This window comes from Maylandia zebra, linkage group LG19 (assembly GCF_041146795.1).
Source record: "Maylandia zebra isolate NMK-2024a linkage group LG19, Mzebra_GT3a, whole genome shotgun sequence".
Taxonomy (NCBI): domain Eukaryota; kingdom Metazoa; phylum Chordata; class Actinopteri; order Cichliformes; family Cichlidae; genus Maylandia; species Maylandia zebra.
The window spans coordinates 31,967,744-31,981,729 of NC_135185.1; positions in this window are offsets into that span (position 1 = coordinate 31,967,744).

The following is a 13,986-nucleotide window of genomic DNA, read 5'->3' on the forward strand; positions in this document are numbered from 1 at the left end:
GTAGAGGGATGAAAGTGGTGTCTACGTGGGGATTTTCTGCCGCTCCGCACGCGCTGGTGAAGACCCCATGTCGATAGCACCAACGGTTCTGGACTTGGTGTAAATGGGTCCAAATTTGACGGAATAAAAAGGTCAAAGTGGCAGATAGGAGTGTCCGATCGGGCCGATTCCACCACCACTGTACTCAGCAGGCCCTGCCGGGTCGTTAGACACGCAGCATGGCAGGGATCGGTGACATAACATGTAGCAGTTTCCCTTCACAGAAGCGTCTGCAGCAGGTGGGTGGAGGAGGAGGCAGCAGAACCAGGCCTTTGGAGCACTGTGTCATCTCCTGGTCCTGATGCTTTGAATCTCCCTCTCTGTCTGTCTGTCTGTCACACACACACACACACACACAGTAAGGTCTGAAGTGCAAAATTTGAATTACATTCCTTTGTATCTCTCCCTCTCTCTCTCTCTCTCTCTCTCTCTCTCTGTCAACACACACACACACACACACACACACACACACACACACACACACACACACAGTAAGGTCTGAAGTGCAAAATTTGAATTACATTCCTTTGTATCTCTCCCTCTCTCTCTCTCTCTCTCTCTCTCTCTCTGTCAACACACACACACACACACACACTCACACACACCAAAGCACACAGACAGAAGCTGGTCACAACTGCTGTGCAACTGGGATTGAACCAGGGGGGCTCCCTCTGCTGGCTCAATGCGGTACAAAGTGTCAGAAGCTGTTAGATATCTGCTTTTGACAATCAATTGCACCTGTCATCCACAGGAGGGCGCCTAGCCGGGAAGTCCAGTACATTCCATATTAAAGTTGTTGCAAGTGCATTTTTTGTGTAAAAGACAGACACACACACACACACACACACACACACACACACACACACTGTAAGGTCTGAAGTGCAAAATTTGAATTACATTCCTTTGTATCTCTCCCTCTCTCTCTCTCTCTCTCTGTCTCTCTCTCTCTCTGTCAACACACACACACACACACACACACACACACACACACACACACACACACACACACACACACACACACACACACACACTGTAAGGTCTGAAGTGCAAAATTTGAATTACATTCCTTTGTATCTCTCCCTCTCTCTCTCTCTCTCTCTCTGTCTCTCTGTCAACACACACACACACACGCACACACACACGCTCAATGGAGTATAAAATAAAGACCGGGGCAGTTCTCTCACTGGAGTCTCTTAGAGTGGAGGCTGCCCTTGCTAGCAAGAAGTTCTGTGTGTTTCTCTTCTCTGAGTCTTTACTGAAGAAGTGTTTTATAACATTTTCCTTAACAACTGACATGTGTTTTTTGTGTAAAAGAGAGAGAGACACACACACACACACACACACACACACACACACACACACTCACACTCACACTCAGCGGCTCAGAGATGAGGGAAAAACAACAGAAATCAGGATAGATTTTAATGTCAGGAGATGCCCTGTGATGCTGGGGCCATTGTGTAAGATTGGAATGTGTACCAGTGGCTGGTGGGTGGTCCTTGAAGGTCCCGGGAGGAGGCGGCGAGGAGGCAGCGGGTGGCTGGGCTTGAGCTGTGGATCAGGGACGTCATTAATTCTGCCTGGTGCTGCGTGTGCCCTGTGCAGCTTGGATGTCTGCCGCTGACGCTCTGTGGTTCCTGTTCTGCTGATCTCCTGGTCCACACACGGCTTCAGGGTGCACTGTACAAGCGGAGAAGAAATGCATCATTGGTTACCAAAATAAAACAGTGTCTTTCTGCCTGTGTCATTCTGTTTGGTTTCTTTGAGCGTTTGTTTCTTAAATACACAGCAAGTGTCACTCTCTCTCTCTCTCTCTCTGTCACACACACACACACACACACACACCAAAGCACACACACCAAAGCGCGCACACACACACACACACACACACACACACACACACACACACACACACACAGACACAGACACTGTGAGGTTTGCAGTGCAAAATTTGAATTTTAGTGCATGGTGATTTGTCTCCCTCCAGTGGCCCATGGCAGGTATGATGAGGCTTAAATGATAGGTTATGGGGAAAAAGCCAGGAGAGGATGGGACAAAAGTGGAATAACTGAAAAAGTAAGAGGTGTAGAGGGCTGATGTTGGTGTCTAGGTGGGGGTTTTGGTGGGTGCCGGACGCTGTGGCGAAGAAGCCACGCCGATGGCTTCTTCGGTTCTGGAGATATGGCGAATCGGACCAAAAAGGATGGGACAAAAGGGTCCCAGTCGGAGAAAGGAAGGTGCAGAGGGCCTGGGTCCACCACCACTGTACTCAGCAGGCCCTGCCGGGTCGTTAGACACGCAGCATGGCAGGGATTGGTGACATAACATGTAGCAGTTTCCCTTCACAGAAGCCTCTGCAGCAGGTTGGTACAGGAGCAGGCACCAGAAGCAGGCCTGTGGAGCACTATGTCATCTGCTCGGCCTTGCTTCAGGATGCACTGTACAATTCGATAGCAAGACCTCATGGGTTACCACAAAAAAAACAGTGTCTTTCTGCCTCTGTCGTTCTCTTTGGTTTGTTTGAGCGCTTGTTTTTTAAATACACAGCAAGTGTCTCTCTCTCTCTCTCTCTGTCTGTCTCTCTGTCACACACACACACACACACACACACACACACACACACACACACACACACACAGAAGCAGAGCAGCTGCTGTGCCACTGGGATTGAACAAGAGGTGCTCCCTCTGCTGGCTCAATGCGGTACAAAGTGTCAGAAGGTGTTATACCGGCGAAAATAACATCTTTCAATTGCATGTTTGGTCCACAGGATGGCGCCTAGCAAGCAAGTCCTGTACATTGCATATTAAAAGTTGTTGCAAGTGCACTCACATGTATTTTTTGTGTAAAAGGGACACACACACACACACACACACACACACACACACACACACACACGCTCAATGGAGTATAAAATAAAGACCGGGGCAGTTCTCTCACTGGAGTCTCTTAGAGTGGAGGCTGCCCTTGCTAGCAAGAAGTTCTGTGTGTTTCTCTTCTCTGAGTCTTTACTGAAGAAGTGTTTTATAACATTTTCCTTAACAACTGACATGTGTTTTTTGTGTAAAAGAGAGAGAGACACACACACACACACACACACACACACACACACACACACTCACACTCACACTCAGCGGCTCAGAGATGAGGGAAAAACAACAGAAATCAGGATAGATTTTAATGTCAGGAGATGCCCTGTGATGCTGGGGCCATTGTGTAAGATTGGAATGTGTACCAGTGGCTGGTGGGTGGTCCTTGAAGGTCCCGGGAGGAGGCGGCGAGGAGGCAGCGGGTGGCTGGGCTTGAGCTGTGGATCAGGGACGTCATTAATTCTGCCTGGTGCTGCGTGTGCCCTGTGCAGCTTGGATGTCTGCCGCTGACGCTCTGTGGTTCCTGTTCTGCTGATCTCCTGGTCCACACACGGCTTCAGGGTGCACTGTACAAGCGGAGAAGAAATGCATCATTGGTTACCAAAATAAAACAGTGTCTTTCTGCCTGTGTCATTCTGTTTGGTTTCTTTGAGCGTTTGTTTCTTAAATACACAGCAAGTGTCACTCTCTCTCTCTCTCTCTCTGTCACACACACACACACACACACACACCAAAGCACACACACCAAAGCGCGCACACACACACACACACACACACACACACACACACACACACACACACACACACACACACACACACACACACACACACACACACACACACACAGACACAGACACTGTGAGGTTTGCAGTGCAAAATTTGAATTTTAGTGCATGGTGATTTGTCTCCCTCCAGTGGCCCATGGCAGGTATGATGAGGCTTAAATGATAGGTTATGGGGAAAAAGCCAGGAGAGGATGGGACAAAAGTGGAATAACTGAAAAAGTAAGAGGTGTAGAGGGCTGATGTTGGTGTCTAGGTGGGGGTTTTGGTGGGTGCCGGACGCTGTGGCGAAGAAGCCACGCCGATGGCTTCTTCGGTTCTGGAGATATGGCGAATCGGACCAAAAAGGATGGGACAAAAGGGTCCCAGTCGGAGAAAGGAAGGTGCAGAGGGCCTGGGTCCACCACCACTGTACTCAGCAGGCCCTGCCGGGTCGTTAGACACGCAGCATGGCAGGGATTGGTGACATAACATGTAGCAGTTTCCCTTCACAGAAGCCTCTGCAGCAGGTTGGTACAGGAGCAGGCACCAGAAGCAGGCCTGTGGAGCACTATGTCATCTGCTCGGCCTTGCTTCAGGATGCACTGTACAATTCGATAGCAAGACCTCATGGGTTACCACAAAAAAAACAGTGTCTTTCTGCCTCTGTCGTTCTCTTTGGTTTGTTTGAGCGCTTGTTTTTTAAATACACAGCAAGTGTCTCTCTCTCTCTCTCTCTGTCTGTCTCTCTGTCACACACACACACACACACACACACACACACACACACACACACACACACACACAGAAGCAGAGCAGCTGCTGTGCCACTGGGATTGAACAAGAGGTGCTCCCTCTGCTGGCTCAATGCGGTACAAAGTGTCAGAAGGTGTTATACCGGCGAAAATAACATCTTTCAATTGCATGTTTGGTCCACAGGATGGCGCCTAGCAAGCAAGTCCTGTACATTGCATATTAAAAGTTGTTGCAAGTGCACTCACATGTATTTTTTGTGTAAAAGGGACACACACACACACACACACACACACACACACACACACACACACGCTCAATGGAGTATAAAATAAAGACCGGGGCAGTTCTCTCACTGGAGTCTCTTAGAGTGGAGGCTGCCCTTGCTAGCAAGAAGTTCTGTGTGTTTCTCTTCTCTGAGTCTTTACTGAAGAAGTGTTTTATAACATTTTCCTTAACAACTGACATGTGTTTTTTGTGTAAAAGAGAGAGAGACACACACACACACACACACACACACACACACACACACACTCACACTCACACTCAGCGGCTCAGAGATGAGGGAAAAACAACAGAAATCAGGATAGATTTTAATGTCAGGAGATGCCCTGTGATGCTGGGGCCATTGTGTAAGATTGGAATGTGTACCAGTGGCTGGTGGGTGGTCCTTGAAGGTCCCGGGAGGAGGCGGCGAGGAGGCAGCGGGTGGCTGGGCTTGAGCTGTGGATCAGGGACGTCATTAATTCTGCCTGGTGCTGCGTGTGCCCTGTGCAGCTTGGATGTCTGCCGCTGACGCTCTGTGGTTCCTGTTCTGCTGATCTCCTGGTCCACACACGGCTTCAGGGTGCACTGTACAAGCGGAGAAGAAATGCATCATTGGTTACCAAAATAAAACAGTGTCTTTCTGCCTGTGTCATTCTGTTTGGTTTCTTTGAGCGTTTGTTTCTTAAATACACAGCAAGTGTCACTCTCTCTCTCTCTCTCTCTGTCACACACACACACACACACACACACCAAAGCACACACACCAAAGCGCGCGCACACACACACACACACACACACACACACACACACACACACACACACACACACACACACACACACACACACACACACACACACACACACACACAGACACAGACACTGTGAGGTTTGCAGTGCAAAATTTGAATTTTAGTGCATGGTGATTTGTCTCCCTCCAGTGGCCCATGGCAGGTATGATGAGGCTTAAATGATAGGTTATGGGGAAAAAGCCAGGAGAGGATGGGACAAAAGTGGAATAACTGAAAAAGTAAGAGGTGTAGAGGGCTGATGTTGGTGTCTAGGTGGGGGTTTTGGTGGGTGCCGGACGCTGTGGCGAAGAAGCCACGCCGATGGCTTCTTCGGTTCTGGAGATATGGCGAATCGGACCAAAAAGGATGGGACAAAAGGGTCCCAGTCGGAGAAAGGAAGGTGCAGAGGGCCTGGGTCCACCACCACTGTACTCAGCAGGCCCTGCCGGGTCGTTAGACACGCAGCATGGCAGGGATTGGTGACATAACATGTAGCAGTTTCCCTTCACAGAAGCCTCTGCAGCAGGTTGGTACAGGAGCAGGCACCAGAAGCAGGCCTGTGGAGCACTATGTCATCTGCTCGGCCTTGCTTCAGGATGCACTGTACAATTCGATAGCAAGACCTCATGGGTTACCACAAAAAAAACAGTGTCTTTCTGCCTCTGTCGTTCTCTTTGGTTTGTTTGAGCGCTTGTTTTTTAAATACACAGCAAGTGTCTCTCTCTCTCTCTCTCTGTCTGTCTCTCTGTCACACACACACACACACACACACACACACACACACACACACACACACACACACAGAAGCAGAGCAGCTGCTGTGCCACTGGGATTGAACAAGAGGTGCTCCCTCTGCTGGCTCAATGCGGTACAAAGTGTCAGAAGGTGTTATACCGGCGAAAATAACATCTTTCAATTGCATGTTTGGTCCACAGGATGGCGCCTAGCAAGCAAGTCCTGTACATTGCATATTAAAAGTTGTTGCAAGTGCACTCACATGTATTTTTTGTGTAAAAGGGACACACACACACACACACACACACACACACACACACACACACACGCTCAATGGAGTATAAAATAAAGACCGGGGCAGTTCTCTCACTGGAGTCTCTTAGAGTGGAGGCTGCCCTTGCTAGCAAGAAGTTCTGTGTGTTTCTCTTCTCTGAGTCTTTACTGAAGAAGTGTTTTATAACATTTTCCTTAACAACTGACATGTGTTTTTTGTGTAAAAGAGAGAGAGACACACACACACACACACACACACACACACACACACACACTCACACTCACACTCAGCGGCTCAGAGATGAGGGAAAAACAACAGAAATCAGGATAGATTTTAATGTCAGGAGATGCCCTGTGATGCTGGGGCCATTGTGTAAGATTGGAATGTGTACCAGTGGCTGGTGGGTGGTCCTTGAAGGTCCCGGGAGGAGGCGGCGAGGAGGCAGCGGGTGGCTGGGCTTGAGCTGTGGATCAGGGACGTCATTAATTCTGCCTGGTGCTGCGTGTGCCCTGTGCAGCTTGGATGTCTGCCGCTGACGCTCTGTGGTTCCTGTTCTGCTGATCTCCTGGTCCACACACGGCTTCAGGGTGCACTGTACAAGCGGAGAAGAAATGCATCATTGGTTACCAAAATAAAACAGTGTCTTTCTGCCTGTGTCATTCTGTTTGGTTTCTTTGAGCGTTTGTTTCTTAAATACACAGCAAGTGTCACTCTCTCTCTCTCTCTCTCTGTCACACACACACACACACACACACACCAAAGCACACACACCAAAGCGCGCACACACACACACACACACACACACACACACACACACACACACACACACACACACAGACACAGACACTGTGAGGTTTGCAGTGCAAAATTTGAATTTTAGTGCATGGTGATTTGTCTCCCTCCAGTGGCCCATGGCAGGTATGATGAGGCTTAAATGATAGGTTATGGGGAAAAAGCCAGGAGAGGATGGGACAAAAGTGGAATAACTGAAAAAGTAAGAGGTGTAGAGGGCTGATGTTGGTGTCTAGGTGGGGGTTTTGGTGGGTGCCGGACGCTGTGGCGAAGAAGCCACGCCGATGGCTTCTTCGGTTCTGGAGATATGGCGAATCGGACCAAAAAGGATGGGACAAAAGGGTCCCAGTCGGAGAAAGGAAGGTGCAGAGGGCCTGGGTCCACCACCACTGTACTCAGCAGGCCCTGCCGGGTCGTTAGACACGCAGCATGGCAGGGATTGGTGACATAACATGTAGCAGTTTCCCTTCACAGAAGCCTCTGCAGCAGGTTGGTACAGGAGCAGGCACCAGAAGCAGGCCTGTGGAGCACTATGTCATCTGCTCGGCCTTGCTTCAGGATGCACTGTACAATTCGATAGCAAGACCTCATGGGTTACCACAAAAAAAACAGTGTCTTTCTGCCTCTGTCGTTCTCTTTGGTTTGTTTGAGCGCTTGTTTTTTAAATACACAGCAAGTGTCTCTCTCTCTCTCTCTCTGTCTGTCTCTCTGTCACACACACACACACACACACACACACACACACACACACACACACACACACACAGAAGCAGAGCAGCTGCTGTGCCACTGGGATTGAACAAGAGGTGCTCCCTCTGCTGGCTCAATGCGGTACAAAGTGTCAGAAGGTGTTATACCGGCGAAAATAACATCTTTCAATTGCATGTTTGGTCCACAGGATGGCGCCTAGCAAGCAAGTCCTGTACATTGCATATTAAAAGTTGTTGCAAGTGCACTCACATGTATTTTTTGTGTAAAAGGGACACACACACACACACACACACACACACACACACACACACACACGCTCAATGGAGTATAAAATAAAGACCGGGGCAGTTCTCTCACTGGAGTCTCTTAGAGTGGAGGCTGCCCTTGCTAGCAAGAAGTTCTGTGTGTTTCTCTTCTCTGAGTCTTTACTGAAGAAGTGTTTTATAACATTTTCCTTAACAACTGACATGTGTTTTTTGTGTAAAAGAGAGAGAGACACACACACACACACACACACACACACACACACACACACTCACACTCACACTCAGCGGCTCAGAGATGAGGGAAAAACAACAGAAATCAGGATAGATTTTAATGTCAGGAGATGCCCTGTGATGCTGGGGCCATTGTGTAAGATTGGAATGTGTACCAGTGGCTGGTGGGTGGTCCTTGAAGGTCCCGGGAGGAGGCGGCGAGGAGGCAGCGGGTGGCTGGGCTTGAGCTGTGGATCAGGGACGTCATTAATTCTGCCTGGTGCTGCGTGTGCCCTGTGCAGCTTGGATGTCTGCCGCTGACGCTCTGTGGTTCCTGTTCTGCTGATCTCCTGGTCCACACACGGCTTCAGGGTGCACTGTACAAGCGGAGAAGAAATGCATCATTGGTTACCAAAATAAAACAGTGTCTTTCTGCCTGTGTCATTCTGTTTGGTTTCTTTGAGCGTTTGTTTCTTAAATACACAGCAAGTGTCACTCTCTCTCTCTCTCTCTCTGTCACACACACACACACACACACACACACACACACACACACACACCAAAGCAAACACACCAAAGCGCACACACACACACACACACACAGACACTGTGAGGTCTGCAGTTCAAAATTTGAATCTCAGAGCTTGGTGTTTTTGTCTCCCTCCAGTGGACAAATGCAGGTATGATTAGGGTTGGTTAGGTTAAGGGGATTTAGCCAGAGCTTGACGGAATAAAATGGAATAACTGGGAAAGTAAGTGTCGTAGAGGGATGAAAGTGGTGTCTACGTGGGGATTTTCTGCCGCTCCGCACGCGCTGGTGAAGACCCCATGTCGATAGCACCAACGGTTCTGGACTTGGTGTAAATGGGTCCAAATTTGACGGAATAAAAAGGTCAAAGTGGCAGATAGGAGTGTCCGATCGGGCCGATTCCACCACCACTGTACTCAGCAGGCCCTGCCGGGTCGTTAGACACGCAGCATGGCAGGGATCGGTGACATAACATGTAGCAGTTTCCCTTCACAGAAGCGTCTGCAGCAGGTGGGTGGAGGAGGAGGCAGCAGAACCAGGCCTTTGGAGCACTGTGTCATCTCCTGGTCCTGATGCTTTGAATCTCCCTCTCTGTCTGTCTGTCTGTCACACACACACACACACACACAGTAAGGTCTGAAGTGCAAAATTTGAATTACATTCCTTTGTATCTCTCCCTCTCTCTCTCTCTCTCTCTCTCTCTCTCTGTCAACACACACACACACACACACACACACACACACACACACACACACAGTAAGGTCTGAAGTGCAAAATTTGAATTACATTCCTTTGTATCTCTCCCTCTCTCTCTCTCTCTCTCTCTCTCTCTCTGTCAACACACACACACACACACACACTCACACACACCAAAGCACACAGACAGAAGCTGGTCACAACTGCTGTGCAACTGGGATTGAACCAGGGGGGCTCCCTCTGCTGGCTCAATGCGGTACAAAGTGTCAGAAGCTGTTAGATATCTGCTTTTGACAATCAATTGCACCTGTCATCCACAGGAGGGCGCCTAGCCGGGAAGTCCAGTACATTCCATATTAAAGTTGTTGCAAGTGCATTTTTTGTGTAAAAGACAGACACACACACACACACACACACACACACACACACACACACTGTAAGGTCTGAAGTGCAAAATTTGAATTACATTCCTTTGTATCTCTCCCTCTCTCTCTCTCTCTCTCTCTCTCTCTGTCTCTCTCTCTCTCTGTCAACACACACACACACACACACACACACACACACACACACACACACACACACACACACACACACACTGTAAGGTCTGAAGTGCAAAATTTGAATTACATTCCTTTGTATCTCTCCCTCTCTCTCTCTCTCTCTCTCTGTCTCTCTGTCAACACACACACACACACACACACACGCACACACACACGCTCAATGGAGTATAAAATAAAGACCGGGGCAGTTCTCTCACTGGAGTCTCTTAGAGTGGAGGCTGCCCTTGCTAGCAAGAAGTTCTGTGTGTTTCTCTTCTCTGAGTCTTTACTGAAGAAGTGTTTTATAACATTTTCCTTAACAACTGACATGTGTTTTTTGTGTAAAAGAGAGAGAGACACACACACACACACACACACACACACACACACACACACTCACACTCACACTCAGCGGCTCAGAGATGAGGGAAAAACAACAGAAATCAGGATAGATTTTAATGTCAGGAGATGCCCTGTGATGCTGGGGCCATTGTGTAAGATTGGAATGTGTACCAGTGGCTGGTGGGTGGTCCTTGAAGGTCCCGGGAGGAGGCGGCGAGGAGGCAGCGGGTGGCTGGGCTTGAGCTGTGGATCAGGGACGTCATTAATTCTGCCTGGTGCTGCGTGTGCCCTGTGCAGCTTGGATGTCTGCCGCTGACGCTCTGTGGTTCCTGTTCTGCTGATCTCCTGGTCCACACACGGCTTCAGGGTGCACTGTACAAGCGGAGAAGAAATGCATCATTGGTTACCAAAATAAAACAGTGTCTTTCTGCCTGTGTCATTCTGTTTGGTTTCTTTGAGCGTTTGTTTCTTAAATACACAGCAAGTGTCACTCTCTCTCTCTCTCTCTCTGTCACACACACACACACACACACACACCAAAGCACACACACCAAAGCGCGCACACACACACACACACACACACACACACACACACACACACACACACACACACACACACACACACACACACACACACACAGACACAGACACTGTGAGGTTTGCAGTGCAAAATTTGAATTTTAGTGCATGGTGATTTGTCTCCCTCCAGTGGCCCATGGCAGGTATGATGAGGCTTAAATGATAGGTTATGGGGAAAAAGCCAGGAGAGGATGGGACAAAAGTGGAATAACTGAAAAAGTAAGAGGTGTAGAGGGCTGATGTTGGTGTCTAGGTGGGGGTTTTGGTGGGTGCCGGACGCTGTGGCGAAGAAGCCACGCCGATGGCTTCTTCGGTTCTGGAGATATGGCGAATCGGACCAAAAAGGATGGGACAAAAGGGTCCCAGTCGGAGAAAGGAAGGTGCAGAGGGCCTGGGTCCACCACCACTGTACTCAGCAGGCCCTGCCGGGTCGTTAGACACGCAGCATGGCAGGGATTGGTGACATAACATGTAGCAGTTTCCCTTCACAGAAGCCTCTGCAGCAGGTTGGTACAGGAGCAGGCACCAGAAGCAGGCCTGTGGAGCACTATGTCATCTGCTCGGCCTTGCTTCAGGATGCACTGTACAATTCGATAGCAAGACCTCATGGGTTACCACAAAAAAAACAGTGTCTTTCTGCCTCTGTCGTTCTCTTTGGTTTGTTTGAGCGCTTGTTTTTTAAATACACAGCAAGTGTCTCTCTCTCTCTCTCTCTGTCTGTCTCTCTGTCACACACACACACACACACACACACACACACACACACACACACACACACAGAAGCAGAGCAGCTGCTGTGCCACTGGGATTGAACAAGAGGTGCTCCCTCTGCTGGCTCAATGCGGTACAAAGTGTCAGAAGGTGTTATACCGGCGAAAATAACATCTTTCAATTGCATGTTTGGTCCACAGGATGGCGCCTAGCAAGCAAGTCCTGTACATTGCATATTAAAAGTTGTTGCAAGTGCACTCACATGTATTTTTTGTGTAAAAGGGACACACACACACACACACACACACACACACGCTCAATGGAGTATAAAATAAAGACCGGGGCAGTTCTCTCACTGGAGTCTCTTAGAGTGGAGGCTGCCCTTGCTAGCAAGAAGTTCTGTGTGTTTCTCTTCTCTGAGTCTTTACTGAAGAAGTGTTTTATAACATTTTCCTTAACAACTGACATGTGTTTTTTGTGTAAAAGAGAGAGAGACACACACACACACACACACACACACACACACACACACACACTCACACTCACACTCAGCGGCTCAGAGATGAGGGAAAAACAACAGAAATCAGGATAGATTTTAATGTCAGGAGATGCCCTGTGATGCTGGGGCCATTGTGTAAGATTGGAATGTGTACCAGTGGCTGGTGGGTGGTCCTTGAAGGTCCCGGGAGGAGGCGGCGAGGAGGCAGCGGGTGGCTGGGCTTGAGCTGTGGATCAGGGACGTCATTAATTCTGCCTGGTGCTGCGTGTGCCCTGTGCAGCTTGGATGTCTGCCGCTGACGCTCTGTGGTTCCTGTTCTGCTGATCTCCTGGTCCACACACGGCTTCAGGGTGCACTGTACAAGCGGAGAAGAAATGCATCATTGGTTACCAAAATAAAACAGTGTCTTTCTGCCTGTGTCATTCTGTTTGGTTTCTTTGAGCGTTTGTTTCTTAAATACACAGCAAGTGTCACTCTCTCTCTCTGTCACACACACACACACACACACACACACACACACACCAAAGCAAACACACCAAAGCGCACACACACACACACACACACAGACACTGTGAGGTCTGCAGTTCAAAATTTGAATCTCAGAGCTTGGTGTTTTTGTCTCCCTCCAGTGGACAAATGCAGGTATGATTAGGGTTGGTTAGGTTAAGGGGATTTAGCCAGAGCTTGACGGAATAAAATGGAATAACTGGGAAAGTAAGTGTCGTAGAGGGATGAAAGTGGTGTCTACGTGGGGATTTTCTGCCGCTCCGCACGCGCTGGTGAAGACCCCATGTCGATAGCACCAACGGTTCTGGACTTGGTGTAAATGGGTCCAAATTTGACGGAATAAAAAGGTCAAAGTGGCAGATAGGAGTGTCCGATCGGGCCGATTCCACCACCACTGTACTCAGCAGGCCCTGCCGGGTCGTTAGACACGCAGCATGGCAGGGATCGGTGACATAACATGTAGCAGTTTCCCTTCACAGAAGCGTCTGCAGCAGGTGGGTGGAGGAGGAGGCAGCAGAACCAGGCCTTTGGAGCACTGTGTCATCTCCTGGTCCTGATGCTTTGAATCTCCCTCTCTGTCTGTCTGTCTGTCACACACACACACACACACACAGTAAGGTCTGAAGTGCAAAATTTGAATTACATTCCTTTGTATCTCTCCCTCTCTCTCTCTCTCTCTCTCTCTCTCTCTGTCAACACACACACACACACACACACACACACACACACACACACACACAGTAAGGTCTGAAGTGCAAAATTTGAATTACATTCCTTTGTATCTCTCCCTCTCTCTCTCTCTCTCTCTCTCTCTCTCTGTCAACACACACACACACACACACACTCACACACACCAAAGCACACAGACAGAAGCTGGTCACAACTGCTGTGCAACTGGGATTGAACCAGGGGGGCTCCCTCTGCTGGCTCAATGCGGTACAAAGTGTCAGAAGCTGTTAGATATCTGCTTTTGACAATCAATTGCACCTGTCATCCACAGGAGGGCGCCTAGCCGGGAAGTCCAGTACATTCCATATTAAAGTTGTTGCAAGTGCATTTTTTGTGTAAAAGACAGACACACACACACACACACACACACACACACACACACACACTGT